This window comes from Lactuca virosa, chromosome 5 (genome assembly GCF_052849685.1).
Source record: "Lactuca virosa cultivar CGN04683 chromosome 5, Lactuca_virosa_CGN04683_v6, whole genome shotgun sequence".
In the NCBI taxonomy this organism is placed as follows: Eukaryota; Viridiplantae; Streptophyta; class Magnoliopsida; order Asterales; family Asteraceae; genus Lactuca; species Lactuca virosa.
Window position 1 is genome coordinate 421823832 of NC_136430.1, and position 22864 is coordinate 421846695.

Sequence of the window (22864 nt, forward strand, 5' to 3'; positions counted from 1 at the left end):
GACACACATGCATGATATCTAAGGAAAGGTGTATGATTTTGATAAAGTTTTATCAAAGCATCTCGTATCAGAAATCTGAACTTTGGTAAGAAAGTCAATAAAGTATTGATTTCTAGAAGTCCAGCTGATTTCTGAGTGCATGTCAAAGCTAGTGGGAGCATAAGTGTTATGCTAATAATCATCATGTTAGTGGGAGCATGATAATTATTGTTAGTGTTGCAAGTTAGCAATGTTAATTATAGAAAACAAAAGTTTCAATTCGTGAGTCTGCAGGGATTGAAAAAGTTGTTTTGCTATAATTAAGGGAGAGGATATACTTCATTTCAGTTCTAAAGGCTTAGATTGAGACCTTAATCATCTTTAGTCAAGAATATATATATGAATTTCATGTTGGATTGGTTCAACTTAAGGAAATTCTATATATTGCGTTCTCAAAATTCGATTATGATTATGGCATCCCTCTTCATAGTCAAATTTTGAAAACATGGCAAATAAAAATATTGTAGCAAAAGACTGGTCTAGAATCATGTCTTTATGTGAGACATCATGAATCGTGTACCATTTGCTTTGGGTACAGGATCGATTGCATGTGCTATAATATTTGTCATTTCTAAATTTTTCCAAATGCCCAGAGGCATTAAGAAGGGAAAAGGTCTAGAATTGGATATGACTAAAATGATTAAGCAATTGTCGAGGACAATCTGAGGTTTACCAAAGATTGGTTGCTCAGGGACAGTTGGAAGTATAGTGCTAATTTTGGAAGGACCATATTGACATATTCTGAAAAGAGGCATCTCTTATACAGAAGTGATAGTCAAAATGAGAATATGGAGTTGTCTCCATAGGTGGAAGTTATCTGTGTAAGATTAGAAAACTTAATGCAAGAAGCATGTCCAAAGAAATGTACTTTGAATATGAGACTTAGTTTCCATGGAGTTGATCTCCATTGGAATACCTTATAATGACTGTTGACAAGTCTTTGTGACTTTGTACATATTCATTACAGGAGGGTCGGTGCATATAAGTTTAAAATCTAAACAGATTTCGATAAATGATAGGAATTTGAAATTCTCACATTTTTCGATAAGGATTTGGGAGTGTGAAATTAGAATCATTGAAATTATGTTCAATTGGTTTATTTCACAAAGTAAGGATCATAGACAAACATAGAGTGCATATTTGGTGTATGGCAAAGCTATTGTTTAAGAAAAACATAGTGTACATGCTTGGAGCATGGGACAACTAGTGTTTTTAATTCAAGTATAAAGTTGATAAAACCGAAACAATGAATAATGAGTAATCAGTATGGTGATAAATAAAAGTGTTTATTTATATTCATAGGGTTTGATACCATATTTGATTCATTTATTCTTGTGTTTCACTTTGCATGTTTTGACTTCCAGAATAACTAAGTCGCTCTTCCTGAATGATTAAGTTATTCAAACCATCCACAGTCGGTCATATGTTGGAAGTAGATATGAATCAAGACTGTCATGGGTTGGTTTGTAGAGGTCCAAGTTGGTGGACAAAGTGGTGCTACAACACTCATGAGTGCTCATAAGTTCTGAGTATTGGATTCAACCCGCGCTCATTTGAATCACTTCATGGATTTTATCACGAGTGATCATGAGACGATAATATCGTATATTCATTCAAACCTAGAGATATGAGTTGGTTATACATTGATTGCACGAAAACGCATTTGGTAACTCGATGTTATAAAACGTGCATTTGTGTATGATTCAACAAGTAGTAGAACAAGCCATATGAGTCGAAGTTTATCCATTCCTTTTACCTTCGGGATAAAAGCGATATTTGTGGGCCCCTCGATGATTTACGATGACACATGTGAGTGCTTGGCCAAGCCATGACTGATTTGATTTGTTCAATCAGTCAGTCATCATAAATCGAAAATCGGGAAACAACAAATAGACAGAGAGAATGATTATAATCCATGTCTCAGTCCATATGATATCTAGAATGGAGGAATATATGATCCCTTATCTAATGGACAAGTCATTGACAAGGTCAGAGTTCGACAGCGGCTTTAAGAGCTACGATTGCCAGTTAGGTTTTGAAGTCATACTCAATAATAGTTTTAGACTTATCCAAGTGGGAGACTGTTGGATTAATGTCTAAGTCCATAACTATATTTGGTATGTACTTGACCCGACCCGGCATGGTCCATTTGGGTTGCACTTCACCGACACAATTTATATGGATAGTCTTTTGAGAATAGTATATTTATGATTTATATTAATATATTATAAGTTCTAATATATTAATATGGAATCATATTATTTAATTAGTATTGATCAAGAATTAATTTAGAATTAATTAAGTGATCAAAAAGAACTAATTAAATATGGACTCTTATATATATGGAATGGGCCAAGTTCATTTAGGTTGGGCTAAGCTTTCATGGATGGTCCATGGAGCTTTTAACCCATGGATCCTATGTAAATGAAAGGTCATGGGTATTAGGGTTTACATGGATGTAACCCTAATCCTCCATAATATATAAAGGGGTCCTTGGCTCACAAAATTGGCACAAGTGTGTGAAATAAGAGTGGGCCGATTTTAGTGTGCATACATATTCTCTCAAGTTCTTCCAAGGTGTTTTGGTGATTTGTGATTCCATTTGAGGCTTCCACACTATTGGGGCTAAGCTCTTAAATCTTGAAGACATCAAGCTACATCAAAAGGTATGTCATCTAACTAGAACTTTGTAGTATAGGTGCTTCATAATATGCTAGTTAGGATGAAACCTTGGAATAGTTAATATTTGCATGTATAATAGAGAAAACATAGATCCAAGGTTTATAGGGTTGCATGTACACCATAAGAGTGTTAGAATGCTCAAAACCCAACAGATGTACGATCAGCCGGAGCCAGTAAGTAGCCCCAAAATACCATACAGTTATTTGATTATGTGATGTGTTAGAACAGCATGCTAGTGCTTGGCTAGGGATCTTCAGGAATGACATGATAGAATTGCCTGATTGTATGATGTCTGATAGCCTAGGGTTTTCCTTATATGAAATTGACATCATTACTGTAGTTGCTTAGTGTATGCATCACACCCGTACATAATTAAGATCTTATAGCCTGAGAATGTTTGATTTAGCCTTATGTTCTGTTCTTGTTTGATTGGGAACTTAGGGTAGGATTGGATATTCGAAAGTCTATAGGGTCCAGCGTTATGTATGGCTAGCATACACTAGTGCTGCAGGGTTGGTGGAAGTTTCATGGATGGGTGAGTTGTGTGGGACCGGTAGGTCAGTTGTGAGGCAGTTAGCTTTCCTCTAGGAGTGAGGATTGAGTGCTCGCTATGTTATTGTTAGGGTGTTGTGGTGATACTTGAAAGAAATATGGGTAGGTGTGGAAGGTAGTATGGGCCCGTACTACTGAAAGCACAGGACCCATACGCGTGTCAAGTAAGTCACAATCCCTAGGGTTAGTAGGGAGTTGACTCCCAGTTATTTATATGGGTTATCTGATATCTTGTGGTATGTTTCAGAATGGTAATGACGAGACGCTTTGTGGCTGGATCCGGTTCGGGATCAGGATCAGGGGACAGAGGCCAGGAGGGGCCAACAGCACCTGAGTCGGTGGTGCAGATGGGTACAGAGGAGTTGGATGCCAGGATTCGAGAGATCCTGCATGATGAGGTTGCTGCTGCGTTCCGGGCACAGTTGTCGGAGATGTTCGGGTCGATTAAGACCGCCATGGTGGAGTACTTTGATGAGCGCTATGCAGCCCTTGCAGAGACAGCTGCCGCAGCAGCTGCATCAGCTGTATCAGCGGCAGGGGGAGGAGTTGGTAGAGGCTTTCAGTACAGGGACTTCGATAACACGAAGCCCCCTACTTTTGATGGAACGCAGGATCCCATCAAGGCTATGAGATGGATTTCAGACGTGGAGGGGTGTTTCTTCACCTGCTCGTGTCCTATTGACCAGAAGGTCAGGTGTGCTCTGAACCTGCTTAGGTCCAGGGCCAAGGACTGGTGGAGACTTGCGACTGGGTCGTACACTGATGATCAGAGAGCTGATGTTACTTGGGAGCAGTTCAGGGACATGTTCCGCGCCCGTTACATTCCGCGGGTTGAGCGGGAACGTTTGGCACAGGAGTTTCTGAGTTTGAGACAGGATGGGGATTCGGTGACGGAGATCACCTGTATGTTCACTGAGAGGGAGATGTTTTGCCCGGAGTTTGCTTCAGAGCAGGTTCAGATGACCCATTATCTGAGCATTCTCAAGACGGATATCCGTCAGTTTGTGTCTACCCAGCAATGTGATACTCTTCTAGAGTTGCAGGAGGCCGCCAGACGGCGTGAGTTGGAGATTGAGCTGCAGTTGAGAGAGCAGCGGCAGGCCCCGACATAGTCTCATCCGGCGCCGAAGCGGTCTAAGACCGCTGATACTAGGATCGGGGGTCAGCAGAGCCGCACTTGTGGGAAGTGTGGCAAGGGTCATTCTGGTGTGTGTCGAGCTGGTAGTGGGTGCCACAGGTGTGACTAGGAGGGGCATTACGCGAAGGACTGTCGCCAGGCAGTCCCAATTCAGGGCATGAGGTTATGTTATCACTGCGATCAGGTTGGCCACGTTAAGGCCAACTGTCCGTTGCTAGCCGCCAATCCGGCGCATACTCCAGCACCGACTACCTTGAGGATCACAAATGGGAGACCAGTCAGGGAAGAGCCTCCGAAGGCTCAGGTTCGTGCTTTCCAGCTTACAGCCGAGGAGGCCAGGGCAGCACCGGATGTGGTTGCTGGTATGTTTCTATCCTTACTCCCATTGGTTATATCTGTTGTATGCTTATCCGTTATACTTGTGATTAGGTACGTTCCTAGTAAACTCCTTACCTGCATTGGTTTTATTTGACTCGGGGGCGATACGGTCTTTTGTATCTCAAACATTTAGTAGGGAGTTCAGAGTGCCAGTAGGTGAGCTAGAGTGTCCGTTGCAAGTTTCTATCGCCAACGAACACGGGGTTTCTGCTTCTTCGATCTACCGAGGGTGCGAGATGGAGATCTTCGGGGTACCTTTTCCGATAGACTTGATTCTGATCCCCATGGGGGATGTGTGCGTGATTGTGGGGATGGACTGGCTCAGTCGTTTCGGTGCCATGATTGATTGGAGGGTCAACGGGTAGTGGTTCGAACCCCAAGTGGGGGAGAGTTGATTATATATGGCTAGGGCACCCGAGTGGGAGCAGGGTTTTGTTCAGCCGCCAGGGCTCGGCAGTATATTCAGCACGGGGGTGCGGGTTACCTAGCGTATGTATTGGATACGCGAGCCAAGGAACAGATTTCGGTATTCGATGTTCCGGTGGTCAGGGAGTTTGCAGATGTGATTCCGTAGGAATTTCCAGGGATACCTCCGGAGAGGCAGGTCGAGTTCAGGATCGACCTGGTGCCAGGTGCGGCCCCTATCGCTTAGGCGTCGTACCGATTGGCACCGCCAGAGATGCAGGAGCTGTCGTCACGGCCCGAAACTCGAATTTTAGTTCGAGCGGTTTTTGGCTTACGTGACCTAAATGAGAGTTGAAGATCTCATTAATAGGAACTCAACGGTAAAAAGACAGACGAAAACGGAGTCCGTATGAAGGAGTTACGAATTCTTCATGGTCATTTAACAGTCTAATCTCCTCCTACTGTTAAATTGAAGATCAGTCGAGAATTAGCCGATGAAGCCAAAATGAAAGTTGTAGATCTTATTTTTACCTACGCGTGGATGTAAAGAACGTCGAAAACGGAGCTCGTATGCGAAAGTTATGAAATTTTGAAAATCGGCTGATTTTCACCCTATGTGCGATGCCACATGTCAGCACCAGGCTATGCCTGGCTGTCTCCAGCGGGTCACGACGTGAATTTATGTTTCACGACGTGAAATGGCCTCCAGCCCCCTATAAATAGAGGTGTCGGGTTCCTTTCATTCCTCACACCTTCCAACTTCTTCCCTCTCTCTCTCTAGAACCTCTCTCTAGCCCCCAAACCCCCCAAAAAGCCTAGGGAACCTCCCTAGCACGAGGCGGACGCCCCGGAGCGCCCGAAGGCTCCGAAAAGAAGAGCCTTCGGCTCAGAAACTTTGCTTCGGCGGAGCCCGGTTTTGAGAAAAACCCGCTGTAAGTAAGCTACACCTACCCTATCTTTAGTATAACTTATGTTTCAATATAGTAATGTTATTAGGACCTTATAATAATTATTTGAGCTATTATTATGGGTTATATAAGTGTCGTTATAATATCTTTTTAACTACTCGCGGTACGGGGAATCTGGTTTAAAGGGCCGCATAGGGTTGTTGGATTTCAGAAGTGCTATATGCCAAAATGGTCCTGCCCTCCGGTGTTTTATGTCTGACCCCTGTCTGTACATAGTAGGTGAAGAGTATTGTTTAACGCTTATATAATAGTAATAATAACTAGACTATTAATTAGTCTCGTCGAACCTTAGACTAAACTCTAGTGGTAATGATACTAGGTTTTGTCGAAAGAAGCTGTTTTAAGTAAACGAAGCGTTGTCCGAGTACCGAGTCACCACCTTATCAGGTGAGTGCATAGTTACTTTCATCTTACACATAGATATGAAGTATTTTATAAATTACGTGCTATGTGTGTATATTGTCTGAATACTTGCTGTCTATGCTGGATGAAACGTTTTATACATGTTTTAAATGATCTAAATTGTATATGTATTTTATATCTACAAAATGTGTTCGGAAAAACATGGGTAGATTAGAGGTGAGATAAATGATGAGCGATGAAAGATGAGAAAAATGATGAGCGATGAAAGATGAGATGAATGATGAGCGATGATATATGAGTGATAAAATATGGTGCGAAGCGATGACCTAAGTGATGAGCCAAAGCGATGAGCCAAAGCGATGAGCCAAAACGATGAGCCAAAGCGATGAGCCAAAACGATGAGCCAAATGATGACCCAAGCGATGGCCATGTCATCTAGCAGAGTATGGATGACAACCACAGACTATTCTAGACAGTCTAGTGGAACACTAGCAGGCTCGCAACCTGTAGGTGTTGTGAACGATGTGTTCACCCGGTGTACTCTAAAAACCCCTTGACAGGTATTGTGAGTGGACTCTCAAAAGAGATACTGTCAATAAACGAGATAAACATTGGCGACTATGCCGACTTAGTGTCGATTCCTTAGGATACTCCTTAGGAATGAATGAACGAGGAATAGCTGAATCTTAGGGTAGATCCTTAAGAGTAAAGAAGATAATGGGGATGGGTAATTGGGTTGATTGTTTGATGTTTAACATAATAATTATATTATTGTGGGTTGAAAACCCTAAGTACTCACCAGGTTTCCCAACCTGACCCACTCAAGCTTATTTGTATCACAGGTGTCGATATGAAGCTACTTTACACTGAGGGATTTAAAAGAGATGTAGATCACTAGTGTAAATGAATGTAAGTTCTGTTTATGCTTATGTTTCTGTATTGACGATGACATCCCAAATGTTTTAAAAATGAATAAAAATACATTTCTTCAGAAATACTTTGATAACGTATTTATCATGTTTTTCTGGGAACAAATTCCGCAACATTTTTATTAAAAGAGGTACTCTGATTTTTATAAAGCATAAACAAAATCGGTCTTTTCTGACCTTGAAAATGAGGATGTCACAGTTGGTATCAGAGCATTAGTTTAAGAGAACTAGGAATAAAGATTTATTTCTAGACTTAAACTTATAATGCTAAGCGATGATCGTGAGTAGTGTATCTAATATATTTTAGGAAATTACACCTAAATAGACACGAGCACTAGCTCATTTAGGGAAGATGCCTAAATTTCTTTTTGTCCTAAATGATTGTGATGTTTTATGATGTTATCGTTTGATTGGATCTATGGTCTGTTGCCGACCGGATCTGGAAATTTTATGTGTTCAGATTTCTAAACATTTGATTACGATATTAGAACTGGCATGTAACTTTTCGGAGTAATAAGGAGGATTACACGTCGAAATCTTCTCTGTCTATATTCTCGTCTCGAACTGAATGCATGCTTCCGTGAAAATAACGTCATGGTGAAGACTCATAGAGAATTGAGTAAATAAAGGAAATGAAAAGGCTTATGATAGTGAATGACGCCTATCAGAAGATATCGTAATAGTGGTATCTTGCCTTTATAATATATCCGACAGTACGTTTAGAGGAGTACGGTACGTCCGAAGTACACCTTCGATTGGCGGGATGATGGAACGATTGGTGTAATTCCCGAAGTTGTCCCATCGTATGGCATTTCCACCACCAACCGAGTTGACGTAGAATTGATGATTGAAGATACGCATGGAAGAAGTCCTAGTAGAGTCTAGGGAAAATTTTATGATTGTTTGGACACATTTATATGTGTTAAAATTGTTTTTTTGAGATAATGACTTGGAAAACTGCGAGCCAGTACTTGGGACGAGTATGAGTAGGTGTGAATGGTAGTAGAGGCCTATACTACAGGAAGCACATGACTCACACTTGGATCAGGGAAAGTCACAAGGTTACCAAGAAGCTAGTAATTGATTCCATTTTATTCAAGTATGTCGTTACCATCGTTTCGGTAATGACTAAGAAGATGATTGTTATTCTGACCCTAGTGGTCATATCAAGTTGATTCCGACTACGACGAGTATGTTGCATGGTTCCGAGAACCAAGATCGATGTAGCACCTGACTTAAGCCGGAAGAATTAATCAAAGGGATCAGTAGAAGTATCGCAACGATTTCTTATAGCTAGAAATGCTACCTTTTAAGATGAGATTAGAACAGGAAGGAAAGTATAGTCGGTTCTGGAAGACTCTAAGAGACCTGAGTCTAAGCGTTTCAACATACGATAATGGGTCATTAGAATATGACACATCATTCCATTGTAGTAATAAAAGAACTTATCTTAAGTTCGTATCCAGTGAGGATCGAGATTGTGACTTGAAGGTCATAATTTGGAGTCTAACGTGAGATAGGGAGCAAGTGCAAGATCGAGCATCGCCTGCAGTCAAGAAGTCAAAGAGTTAGATACGCATTCGAAGGAACATAGAAGTTACGATTATTATCTAGGATGAATAGATAACGTATGGAGTCATTATACAACCCTGTTTTGTTGATGATTCCGGGCCGTAATCATCCTAAGGGGGAGATAATTGTAACGCCCGTAGATCCGGGCTAGTCAATTTAGAGACAATGAGCATCAAAAATGAGTTTTTGATGGAAGATTATTTAGAAGGAATAATCTTAACCAAGTGGTAGTATATGTTACAAGGGTTCCGTACATATAAAGAACGCCGAAATCCGAGTTATAACGAAGAAGTTATGGCCCGTCGAAGTTTTACGGCAAAACCGGCACGACACCGGGAAGCGTAAATAGTGAATTTACGATAGAAGACTTTTTGGCCTTAGTGATCTAAACAGAAGTTGTAGAATATGTTAAACCGAGAACATACAAAAAAAAGAACACCCAAATCTGACTTCGTATGAGGAGTTTTGAATTTTCTAAGATTTGGCATAACAGTGCACGGCCTGAAACTTGAATTTTAGTTCGAGCGGTTTTTGGCTTACGTGACCTAAATGAGAGTTGAAGATCTCATTAATAGGAACTCAACGGTAAAAAGACAGACGAAAACGGAGTCCGTATGAAGGAGTTACGAATTCTTCACGGTCATTTAACAGTCTAATCTCCTCCTACTGTTAAATTGAAGATCAGTCAAGAATTAGCCGACGGAGCCAAAATGAAAGTTGTAGATCTTATTTTTACCTATGCGTGGATATAAAGAACGTCGAAAACGGAGCTCGTATGCGAAAGTTATGAATTTTTGAAAATTGGCTGATTTTCACCCTATGTGCGATGCCACATGTCAGCACCAGGCTATGTCTGGCTGTCTCCAGCGGGTCACGACGTGAATTTATGTTTCACGACGTGAAATGGCCTCCAGCCCCCTATAAATAGAGGTGTCGAGTTCCCTTCATTCCTCACACCTTCCAACTTCTTCCCTCTCTCTCTCTCTAGAACCTCTCTTTAGCCCCCAAACCCCCCAAAAAGCCTAGGGAACCTCCCTAGCACGAGGCGGAAGCCCCGGAGCGCCCGAAGGCTCCGAAAAGAAGAGCCTTCAGCTCAGAAACTCTGCTTCGGTGGAACCCGGTTTTGAGAAAAACCCGCTGTAAGTAAGCTACACCTACCCTATCTTTAGTATAACTTATGTTTCAATATAGTAATGTAATTAGGACCTTATAATAATTATTTGAGCTATTATTATGGGTTATATAAGTGCCGTTATAATATTTTTTTAACTACTCGCGGTACGGGGAATCTGGTTTAAAGGGCCGCATAGGGTTGTTGGATTTCAGAAGTGGTATATGCCAAAATGGTCCTGCCCTCTGGTGTTTTATGTCTGGCCCCTGTCTGTACATAGTAGGTGAAGAGTATTGTTTAACGCTTATATAATAGTAATAATAACTAGACTATTAATTAGTCTCGTCGAACCTTAGACTAAACTCTAGTGGTAATGATACTAGGTTTTGTCGAAAGAAGCTGTTTTAAGTAAACGAAGCGTTGTCCGAGTACCGAGTCACCACCTTATCAGGTGAGTGCATAGTTACTTTCATCTTACACATAGATATGAAGTATTTTATAAATTATGTGTTACGTGTGTATACTGTCTGAATACTTGCTGTCTATGCTGGATGAAACGTTTTATACATGTTTTAAATGATCTAAATTGTATATGTATTTTATATCTACAAAATGTGTTGGGAAAAACATGGGTAGATTAGAGGTGAGATAAATGATGAGCGATGAAAGATGAGAAAAATGATGAGCGGTGAAAGATGAGATGAATGATGAGCGATGATATATGAGTGATAAAATATGAGCCAAAGCGATGAGCCAAAACGATGAGCCAAAACGATGAGCCAAAACGATGAGCCAAACGATGACCCAAGCGATGGCCCCGTCATCTAGCAGAGTATGGATGACAACCACAGACTATTCTAGACAGTCTAGTGGAACACTAGCAGGCTCGCAACCTGTAGGTGTTGTGAACGATGTGTTCACCCGGTGTACTCTAAAAACCCCTTGACAGGTATTGCGAGTGGACTCTCGAAAGCGATACTGTCAATAAACGAGATAAACCTTGGCGACTATGTCGACTTAGTGCTGATTCCTTAGGATACTCCTTAAGAATGAATGAACGAGGAATAGCTGAATCTTAGGGTAGATCCTTAAGAGTAAAGAAGATAATGGGGATGGGTAACTGGGTTGATTGTTTGATGTTTAACATAATAATTATATTATTGTGGGTTGAAAACCCTATGTACTCACCAGGTTTCCCAACCTGACCCACTCAAGCTTATTTGTATCATAGGTGTCGATATGAAGCTACTTTACACTGAGGGATTTAAAAGAGATGTAGATCACTAGTGCAAATGAATGTAAGTTCTGTTTATGCTTATGTTTCTGTATTGACGATGACATCCCAAATGTTTTAAAAATGAATAAAAATATATTTCTTCAGAAATACTTTGATAACGTATTTATCATGTTTTTCTGGGAACAAATTACGCAATATTTTTATTAAAAGAGGTACTCTGATTTTTATAAAGCATAAACAAAATCGGTCTTTTCTGGCCGTGAAAATGGGGATATCACAGTCTTGGAGCAATCCTTGGAGCGAGTATGGATAGGTTTGGAAGGTAGTATTGGGCCCGTAGTACTGAAAGCACAAGATCCATGCTCGAGTCAAGGAAGTGTTATAGGAATACCAAGGTAATTGTGGGTATGTATAGTGTGAGTTAACATTGTGCATTGATTTTGATTTGTTCTTGGCATTTTTTAGATTCGGTATGGTGACCATTCGTGATGGAGATTCAGATCCGAGTGAAAGGGATGTATGCGACATCATCACAGTAGAGGTTTCGAGGTTCATGATGGAGGATTTGACTAGTGTGATCAACATAATCATGTAGGAGTTGATTTCAGTGATGGACGAGCACTTTAAGTTTCCGCGGGCCGAATTAGAGGCCAGATGGACATGGGCCCGTGGGGTCACTTTTAAGGAGTTTGATGCTTGTGCGGCTCCACGTTTCATGGAGATGAGGGGACCTATCGCCAGTATACATTGGATCGTCGATGTGGAGAGTGCCTTTCTCGCCAACTTTTGTCCGAAATAGGCCCAGGTCAAGTTTTCAACATATCTATTGTGTGATGAAGCAAGGGATTGGTAGCCCGAGGTTGTTCATGATCTCGAACCATGTGTGGTCGAGTCTATGACCTGGGAGGATTTGGTTATCATATTCAAGAAAGAGTTTGTGCTGAAAATTAAGGTTCAATAGTTGGCTCGTTGGTATCTGACACTTGAGCAGACTACAGAGATGGTGGCTGGGATCACTGCCAAGTTTAGAGAGAGAGAGAGAGAGAGTATTGCTTTGCCAACAATATGCAGGGACAGAGGAGATGAGGATAACTCATTACCATGATATGTTAATGGTGGAGATCCGAGAGTTCATGGGCATTTCTAGCCATAATACTCTTTCTAATTTAGTGGAGGTAGCCAGGGACAAAGAGTTGGAGTTGGAGACCCAACAACGGAAGCAGAAACATGATTAGGTCCATGTATCAGTGTCTGCAATCAAGAAGACTAGAGTGACTGACATTCATTTAGGAGATCAAGGGATTCATGGATTTTGTGGCATGTATGGTGTGGCGCATTGGGGTGTTTATTGTGACATCCCCATTTTCACGGCCAGAAAAGACCGATTTTGTTTATGCTTTATAAAAATCAGAGTACCCTTTTCATAAAAATGTTGCGGAATTTGCTCCTAGAAAAACATGATAAATACGTTATCAAATCATTTCCGAAGAAATGTATTTTATTCATTTTAAAACATTGGGATGTCATCGTCAATACAGAACCATAAGCATAAACAGAACTTACATTCATTATCACTAGTGCTTTATATCTCCTTAATCCCTCAGTGTAATGTAACCTCATATCGACACCTGTGATACAAATAAACTAAGTGGGTCAGGTTGGGAAACCTGGTAAGTACATAGGGTTTTCAACCCACAATAATATAATTATTATGTTTAATCATCAAACAATTAACCCAATTACCCATTCCCATTATCTTCTTTACTCTTAAGGATTTACCCTAAGAATCAGTTATTCCTCGTTTATTCATTCCTAAGGATTATCCTAAGGAATAGGCACGAAGTCCATCGTTGCCAATGACACAGCTGTCAATATTATTTATTAAGCACAACTGCCAATATATCGTTTAGGCGCAGCTGCCAGAATTATGACATTCTCTATTAGGCGCAGCTGCCGATATTGTCCTTTGGGCGCAACTGCCATGATTATGATGTTCTCTACTAGGCGCAGCTGCCGATACTATCCTTGGAGCGCAGCTGCTAGGATGTTTAGAGTACATTGTATATTCTAAACATCTACAGGTTGTGGCGCAGCTGCCAATGCTCATCTATAGGGTACTAAGTCCATTGCTGTCAATGTTCACCTATAGGGCACTATGTCCATACTGCTAATATTCCTCTATATCAACTTTCATCATTAATCGACCCATGTTTTACCCAACATATTTTGTAGATATAAATACATATACAGTTTAAATCATTAAAAATATGTATAAAATCGTTCATCCAACGTAGATAGCAAGTATACAGATAATATGCACACATAACACGTAATTTATATAAAATATTTCATATCTATGTGTAAGATGAAAGTAACTATGCACTCACTTGATAAGGTGGTGACTCGGTACTCGGAAAACGCTTCGTTTACTTTAAAACAATTTCCTTCGACGAAACCTAGTATTATTACCACTAGATTTTAGTCTAATATTTACCGTGACTAATTATTAGTGTTATTATTATTATTATTATTATTATTATTATTATTATTATTATTATTATTATTATATAAGCGTTTAAACAATACTTTCCAACCACTATGTACAGACAGGGGCCAGACATAAAACACCGGAGGGCAGGACCATTTTGGCATATAGCACTTCTGAAATCCAACAACCCTATGCGGCCCTTTAAACCAGATTCCCCGTACCGCGAGTAGTTAAAAAGATATTATAACGACACATTTATAAGCCATAATAATAGCTCAAATATTTATTATAAGTTCATAATAACAATACTAATTTTAAATATAAGCTATATTAAAATAGGTAAGCATAACTTACTTACAAGGGGGTTTTAGCTAGGATTCGGGCTCTGCAGGGGCAGAACTTCGTCGCTGAATCTTTCTAAGAAAGATTCGTGCAGCGCTTCAGCGCTCACCTTACTATACTAAAACTACAGAAAGAGAAGTCAAATCACGAGGGACCGAAATGCGCGGGGGATAAGAAGAGAAAGACTCTTGAATCAAGAGAATGGTGCAAGAAATATGAGAGCCCAAGCCTCTTATTTATAGTAATTGAATTTACAAAAACTACCCTCCATAATTACTTAATGACCTTATAGTTATGTAAACGACTAAACACCCATTCACAATACTATTTTAAATAGATTTAACGATATTTGTACTAAACTAATGTCGAAAGTACTCAACACTAGTCTTATAATAACCACATCGTCGATACCTTTCTAATGATCTGTACATTTGTATATATATGTGTACGTATATATGATTTATACTTTATTTTAATACGTAAATATGCTATTATAATTTGTAACTTGTTCATACGAACTCCATTTTTGACGTTCTTTATATCCACGCGTTGGTATTTACGAGTACTACAACTTTCATTTAGACGCCGTCAGCTAATTCTCATTCTATCTCAGATTTACAAAACTGTATCGAATTTATCGCGCTCGAAGAGTAGGGACCAAGTTTCGTCCATATCTTTAACATACGAGCTCTACTCTCGACATTCTTTATATCCACGCGTAGGTAAAAATAAGATCTAAAACTTTCATTTAGACTCTGTCGGTTAATTCTCGACCGATCTTAAATTTAACAGTAGGAGGAGATTATACTGTTAAATGTCCGCGTAAAATTCATAACTTCTACATACGGACTTCGTTTTCGTCAGTCTTTTTACCGTTGAGTTCCTATTAATGAGATCTTCAACTCTCATTTAGGTCGCGTAGTCCAAAAACCGCTCGAACTAAAATTCGAATTTCGGGTTGTGTACTGTTATGCCAAATCTTAGAAAATTCATAACTTCCTCATACGAAGTCAGATTTGGGCGTTCTTTTTTTGTATGTTCTCGGTTTAACGTATAATACAAATTTTGTTTAGATCACTAAGGCTAAAAAGTCTTCTACCGTAAATTCACTATTTACGTCTCCCAGTGCCGTGTCGGTTTTGCCTTAAAACTTCGACGTGCCATAACTTCTTCGTTATAACTCGAATTTCGGCGTTCTTTATATGTACGGAACCCTTGTAACATATATTAAAACTTGGTTAAGATTAATCCTTCTAAATAATCTTCCATCAAAAACTCATTTTTGATGCTCATCATCTCTAAATTGATTAGCCCAGATCTGCGGGAGTTACATTTATCGTACGTCAGTTTCTGGGTGTTTCAGATGCGGTCAAGATGGTCACTACAAATGGGAATGTAGTCAGAGGGAGTCAATGGTGTGTTTCTTTTGCACTTAGCCATGCCATGTTAAGGTTGATTATCCACAGAGAGTGGATGGGATGGTTTTAGATCCCACGCCTTTAGCTTGACAGTTACCGGATGGACGACATGGGATAGTTGGAGTCCCAAGAGCCGGGGTTTGAGTTATCAGTTTCTTCAGTTCAGTCGGGTACAACATTCACTAGAGCCATCAATACTTTTCCATTAATTTTTTGTTGTTTCAATTTTAATCCTTGATGATCTTTTGAACGACAATTATTTTATCGACTCTAGCTCTGCATTGGATGATTGTTTGAAGATGGTTTTCTTGTTGGTATGTGGTCTGGCTCATAATTTTGAATGGTTATGAAGACATCAAAGTGTAGTTCATTCTAAGTGGGGGAGAATTGCTTTATAAGAAGGAAAGATTTCAAGGTTGTAGGTTCTCCCGAAGTCTTATAGTTTCAATGATGGAGGGTAGTTGATTCATATTGTTGTCAAGGATGAAGCTTGTGTGAGGAATTTTGTTTAGCATTCAGTTTGTGACCAGTAGAGAAGATGCCTATGAGTCAGAGTTATCTTATCTGGGAGATTAGAGGTATCGGTGGCGGCGTAGGATAGAGTTAGTGATTAGGCTCAAGTCGAGGGCTATGTTGAGGGCCACTCTGCCTATTCTTATTTGATGAAAGCCTTGGGGTTCAAAACACGATCCAAACACCTAATAAGGTCTAATAGATTAGGGGTTCGTCTCGTGTCGATTTATGTTAGTTATCTTTCAGGTTTTGCATGAAATACCATGGTTAGATCATGGCGGGAAAGAATACAGCTGGTTTGTAGCAACAGAAATGATTGTAACACTATGGTTAGATCATAGCATTCACATGGGTTGAAGTAGACCGTTGGCTAAAATAGGTCGGAAATGACCATAATACGATGGTTAGATCATAACATTCACATGGGTTGAAATAGACTGTTGGATGAAATAAGACGGAAGTGACTGTAAGACTATGCTTGGATCATAACATTCACATGGGTTGAAATAGACCGTTGGCTGAAATAGGCCATGTAACGCCCGCAGATCTGGGTTAGTCAATTTAGAGACGATGAGCATCAAAAATGAGTTTTTGATGGAAGATTATTTAGAAGGATTAATCTTAACCAAGTTGTAGTATATGTTACAAGGGTTCCACACATATAAAGAACGCCGAAATCCGAGTTATAACGAAGAAGTTATGGCGCGTCGATGTTTTACGACAAAACCGGCACGGCACCGGGAGACGTAAATAGTGAATTTACGGTAGAAGACTTTTTAACCTTAGTGATCTAAACAAAATTTGTAGTATACGTTAAACCGAGAACATACAAAAAAGAACGCACAAATCTGACTTCGTATGAGGAAGTTATGAATTTTCTAAGATTTGGCATAGCAGTACACGGCCCGAAACTCGAATTTTAGTTCGAGAGGTTTTTGGACTACGCGACCTAAATGAGAGTTGAAGATCTCATTAATAGGAACTCAACGGTAAAAAGACAGACGAAAACGGAGTCCGTATGTAGAAGTTATGAATTTTACGCGGACATTTAACAGTATAATCTCCTCCTACTGTTAAATTTAAGATCGGTCGAGAATTAACCGACAGAGTCTAAATGAAAGTTTTAGATCTTATTTTTACCTACGCGTGGATATAAAGAATGTCGAGAGTAGAGCTCGTATGTTAAAGATATGGACGAAACTTGGTCCCTACTCTTCGAGCGCGATAAATTCGATACAGTTTTGTAAATCTGAGATAGAATGAGAATTAGCTGACGGCGTCTAAATGAAAGTTGTAGTACTCGTAAATACCAACGCGTGGATATAAAGAACGTCAAAAATGGAGTTCGTATGAACAAGTTACAAATTATAATAGCATATTTACGTATTAAAATAAAGTATAAATCATATATACGTACACATATATATACAAATGTACATATCATTAGAAAGGTATCGACGATGCAGTTATTATAAGACTAGTGTTGAGTACTTTCGACATTAGTTTAGTACAAATATCGTTAAATCTATTTAAAATAGTATTGTGAATGGGTGTTTAGTCGTTTACATAACTATAAGGTCATTAAGTAATTATGGAGGGTAGTTTTTGTAAATTCAATTACTATAAATAAGAGGCTTGGGCTCTCATATTTCTTGCACCATTCTCTTGATTCAAGAGTCTTTCTCTTCTTATCCCCCGCGCATTTCGGTCCCTCGTGATTTGACTTCTCTTTCTGTAGTTTTAGTATAGTAAGGTGAGCGCTGAAGCGCTGCACGAATCTTTCTTAGAAAGATTCAGCGACGAAGTTCTGCCCCTGCAGAGCCCGAATCCTAGCTAAAACCCCCTTGTAAGTAAGTTATGCTTACCTATTTTAATATAGCTTATATTTAAAATTAGTATTGTTATTATGAACTTATAATAAATATTTGAGCTATTATTATGGCTTATAAATGTGTCGTTATAATATCTTTTTAACTACTCGCGGTACGGGGAATCTGGTTTAAAGGGCCGCATAGGGTTGTTGGATTTCAGAAGTGCTATATGCCAAAATGGTCCTGCCCTCCGGTGTTTTATGTCTGGCCCCTGTCTGTACATAGTGGTTGGAAAGTATTGTTTAAACGCTTATATAATAATAATAATAATAATAATAATAATAATAATAATAATAATAATAACACTAATAATTAGTCACGGTAAATATTAGACTAAAATCTAGTGGTAATAATACTAGGTTTCGTCGAAGGAAATTGTTTTAAAGTAAACGAAGCGTTTTCCGAGTACCGAGTCACCACCTTATCAAGTGAGTGCATAGTTACTTTCATCTTACACATAGATATGAAATATTTTATATAAATTACGTGTTATGTGTGCATATTATCTGTATACTTGCTATCTACGTTGGATGAACGATTTTATACATATTTTTAATGATTTAAACTGTATATGTATTTATATCTACAAAATATGTTGGGTAAAACGTGGGTAGATTAATGATGAAAGCTGATATAGAGGAATATTAGCAGTATGGATATAGTGCCCTATAGATAAACATTGGCAACAATGGACTTAGTACCCTATAGATGAGCATTGGCAGCTGCGCCACAACCTATAGATGTTTATAATCTACGATGTACTCTAAACATCCTAGCAGCTGCGCTCTAAGGATAGTATCGGCAGCTGCGCCTAATAGATAACATCATAACCATGGCAGTTGCGCCTAAAGGACAATACCAGTAGTTGCGCCTCATATACAATGTCACAATTATGGCAGTTGCGCCTAAATGATAATATTAGCAGCCGTGCTTGACAACTGTGTCATTGGCAGCGATGGACTTTGTGCCTATTCCTTAGGATAATCCTTAGGAATGAATGAACGAGGAATAGTTGATTCTTAGGGTAGATCCTTACGAGTACAGAAGATAACGGGGATGGGTAATTGGGTTGATTGTTTGATGTTTAAACATAATAATTACATTATTGTGGGTTGAAAACCCTATGTACTCACCAGGTTTCCCAACCTGACCCACTCAAGCTTATTTGTATCACAGGTGTCGATATGAAGCTACTTTACACTGAGAGATTTAAAAGAGATGTAGAGCACTAGTGTAAATGAATGTAAGTTCTGTTTATACGTATGTTTCTGTATTGACGATGACATCCCAAAATTTTTAAAATGAATAAAAATACATTATTCGGAAATGTTTTGATAACGTATTTATCATGTTTTACTGGGAACAAATTCCGCAACATTTTCAGTAAAAGAGGTACTCTGATTTTTATAAAGCATAAACAAAATCGGTCTTTTCTGGCAGTGAAAATGGGGATGTCACAGGCCAAAAGTGACTATAAGACTATGGTTGAATCATATCATTCACATGGGTTGAAATAGGCCAGGAGTGACTGTAAGACTATGGTTGAATCATAGCATTCACATGGGTTGAAATGGACCATTTGCTGAAAAAGGCTGGAAGTGGTTGTAAGACTATAGTTAGATCATAGCATTTACATGGGGTTGAAGCGGACATGTTATCGTTTTATTTATGGGATTAGTTTCTCTCGATGTTGGTTAGTTATGATGTGTTTGGTGTTCATTTTAGTTGTGATGTATTTGGTGTTCGTTCTTCGTTGGGTCGCGTGTTTCTCACTAGGGGTTGAATCAATATTTATTTCGGGAGGCGTTCGTCTATTTTAGGTTTCATTCTAGTGTTGCAGTGGATGAAATTCAATTAGAAGTTTTCGCTCAGGAGTGGACCATGTGCCTGCTTGTGGAGACATTTTAATTGCTATATGCAAACCTTAGTAAAGGGAGATGTGACAACTAGTGCATAAATGAGTAGGCTTGGAGAACCCAAAAGGGGTTCGAAAGGTGTTTAAGGACTAATAGGTAAGGATAGGTTTCAAGGATGAAATCTAATTTAAGTAGGGGAGAGTTGTAACACATGGTTACCCGATTCGATTGATTGAAGCCTTAAGGATTTCAAAGATAAGGTTTTAGGGAACAACCTTATGTCACAGTGTGCCAGGTTGCTGGCCATGGCGTGGCCATATCACTTAAGTAAGGTTGCGCCTGATTGGGCCCTATAATGTGGTAAGACCTTCACCACGACGTGGTGAGCCCTGCAGCCCAAGCTCATGAAGATTAGGGTTTCTGTCGTATTTTAAGGCATAAACTCAATAGTTGGGTTATTCTCTTCAGCCTCTACCCTCTTTATTTGAAACCCTAACATCTTTTTTCTCCTTCCTTTATCCTCCTTGTCATATATTGTTGAAGTGTGCCATTTTGAATGTTTTGAAGGAAGATAATCATACATTGGAGCTTAAGAGTGTGTTTACAGAAGAGATCCAACATCTTGTGCATCACTTGGACCTTTGTAAGTGTTCAAGTTCCCAACTTTGTAGCTCAAGCTTCTTAGATCTAACATTTTATGACTTTTTTATGTCCCTTTTATGGTGGTGGTGGGAGTTCATGGAAGAACTCTAGATAAAGCTTGAAACTTTATCTACCTTGGATATCCCTAGAGTGTTTCACCTTGTATATCTAGAACTTGAGTGTGATTTGGAGACGTGCATGAAGCTTTGTTATTTTGACATAAAATGGTGAAGTACATGTATGGGGCATGCATGTCCATAAAGTTAGGATTTTTTATGGACCAATGGGGTGCCATGAAACCTTCTGGAAAGTATTGGGGTCGATTTTATTGTATTAAGATCTTAATAGAGAAATTGATTTCACACCAGAAAACCACAACGTGGCCAAGGAAGGACCACACCGTGGTTATGCACTGAATCGCGTCTGTTTAGATTTGGCCACGGTGCGGCCAAGGATTTGCCACGACATGGTGGCCATTGACTGTGTTGACCATTTGAATTTTGTTAACCGTTGGCTGTTGACTTTTGATCGATTTGACCTTGGGTAAAACTTAAAGGATTTGGGTTTTTTTATTAAGGTTTGACATTTATTCGACGACAGTCGATTCGCGGGATGGATCAGTACGAGGAGTTGAGAGTGTAGCAGTGCTTCTCCAGTTGTGTGGTTCAGGTGAGTCTTCCCACTATACAACGTGTGAAATTATATATCCTTTGTGTGGTATGATAAAGGTACCGTTACAGTACGATATTGCTAGTTAACTAAGATAATTCTTTGAAATGTATGTGCAGTGTAGGACACTTGGTGTCATGTTATGTTAAATTGTATTTGTGATTTTTACATGAAAGACTATGGTTGGATCACAATACCTACATGAAAGACTGTAGTTGGACCACGACACATATATGAAAGATTGTGGTTGGATTACATCATGTGTATAGTTATTAATGGTTAGGGTAATGATGGTTTCAGATAATCGTTGAATGAATACCATAGGGGTTGCATGTAGTCCAAGTATGATAACCCTAAGAACTCTTGGTCCAAAACCTTATTGCATGGTTCTTGTTTGATTTATTGCTTTCGGGCGGGATCAACTGTTTGACTGTCTATCAGGTTCCTAAATATATATGACTTTGTATTCATGAGGCGGTTTTCGATTTTAGCATTGGCCATGGTATAAAAGTTCTTCCAGGATTGAGGCGAATGATTGCATGACGGCCGATAGTCGGTAGCAGAGTGCCAGTAGATGATACATATGATTGTTATGTATGTTGTATGTATATAGATAGAAGAGTTGGAAGATCGCCGCTAGAACCAAGGACTTTGCTTGTATGCACTGTATGTATGGTGGAATATGTGATATATCGGGGAACTCACTAAGCTTGGTATAATTAAAGATAATGGTTGTTCGTGAGAAGAGCTCGACAACACTGTACACTCGCATCACAGATAATGATTTCCATTGTTTTGTAATTCAACTCTATTAGTCTTATGGTTTTCAAACAATTGAATGTTATAGTATGATTTAAGTAAAATGTTTTAATTGGTCAACCTATTTTAAATGAAATTTCTCTTTTGTAATTTAGGGATGTTACAGTCAAACTTTGGTAGAATTGAGTATTTAACCAATGAATGATCTTGGTTTGACATTAGGTAGCTTGGGTTAGCTGTTCTGTTGCTGAGGTAGCTATTGAGCTCATGTTGAGTAGTTTAGGTGAGTTTTCTCACTATACTATGTATGACGTTTGATGCTAGTTGTCTTTGTGACTGTAGCATGAATTGTATGAAAGACTGGGATTTGACCCATGACAATTGTATGAAAGACTGGGATTTGAACCATGACAATTGTATGAAAGACTAGGATTTGGCACATGACAATTGTATGAACGACCATGATTTGACCCCTGACAATTGTATGCAAGACTAAGATCTACCCATGGCAGGAAGTCATTGTAAGAATATGATTTGGCCCATAACATTCACTTAGGGTTAAAATAGACCCGTTACTTTATGTATGATTGTATGTTGTATATTGATGAACTCACTAAGCTATGTGCTTACGGTTTTATTTTTTAAATTGTTTCAGGTTTTCTTATATTGAAGGAAGGACATGATTTGATTCTATCGCATCCATTGCACATTTTTATGCACTTAATAATTCTTATGACTATATTCTGATAAATGTTTTGAATTAAGTGGTTTTACTAGATTTTGGAAGATGTAGTTGGAACAAATGCTATTAAATTTTAAATGGAAAATTTGGTTTGAAATTTTGGGACATTATATAATACCGTTAAAAAATTCAGAAAAAAACTATTTACGAAAAACGTTTGTCTAGAAAATACAATTCAAAAAAGAAAAAA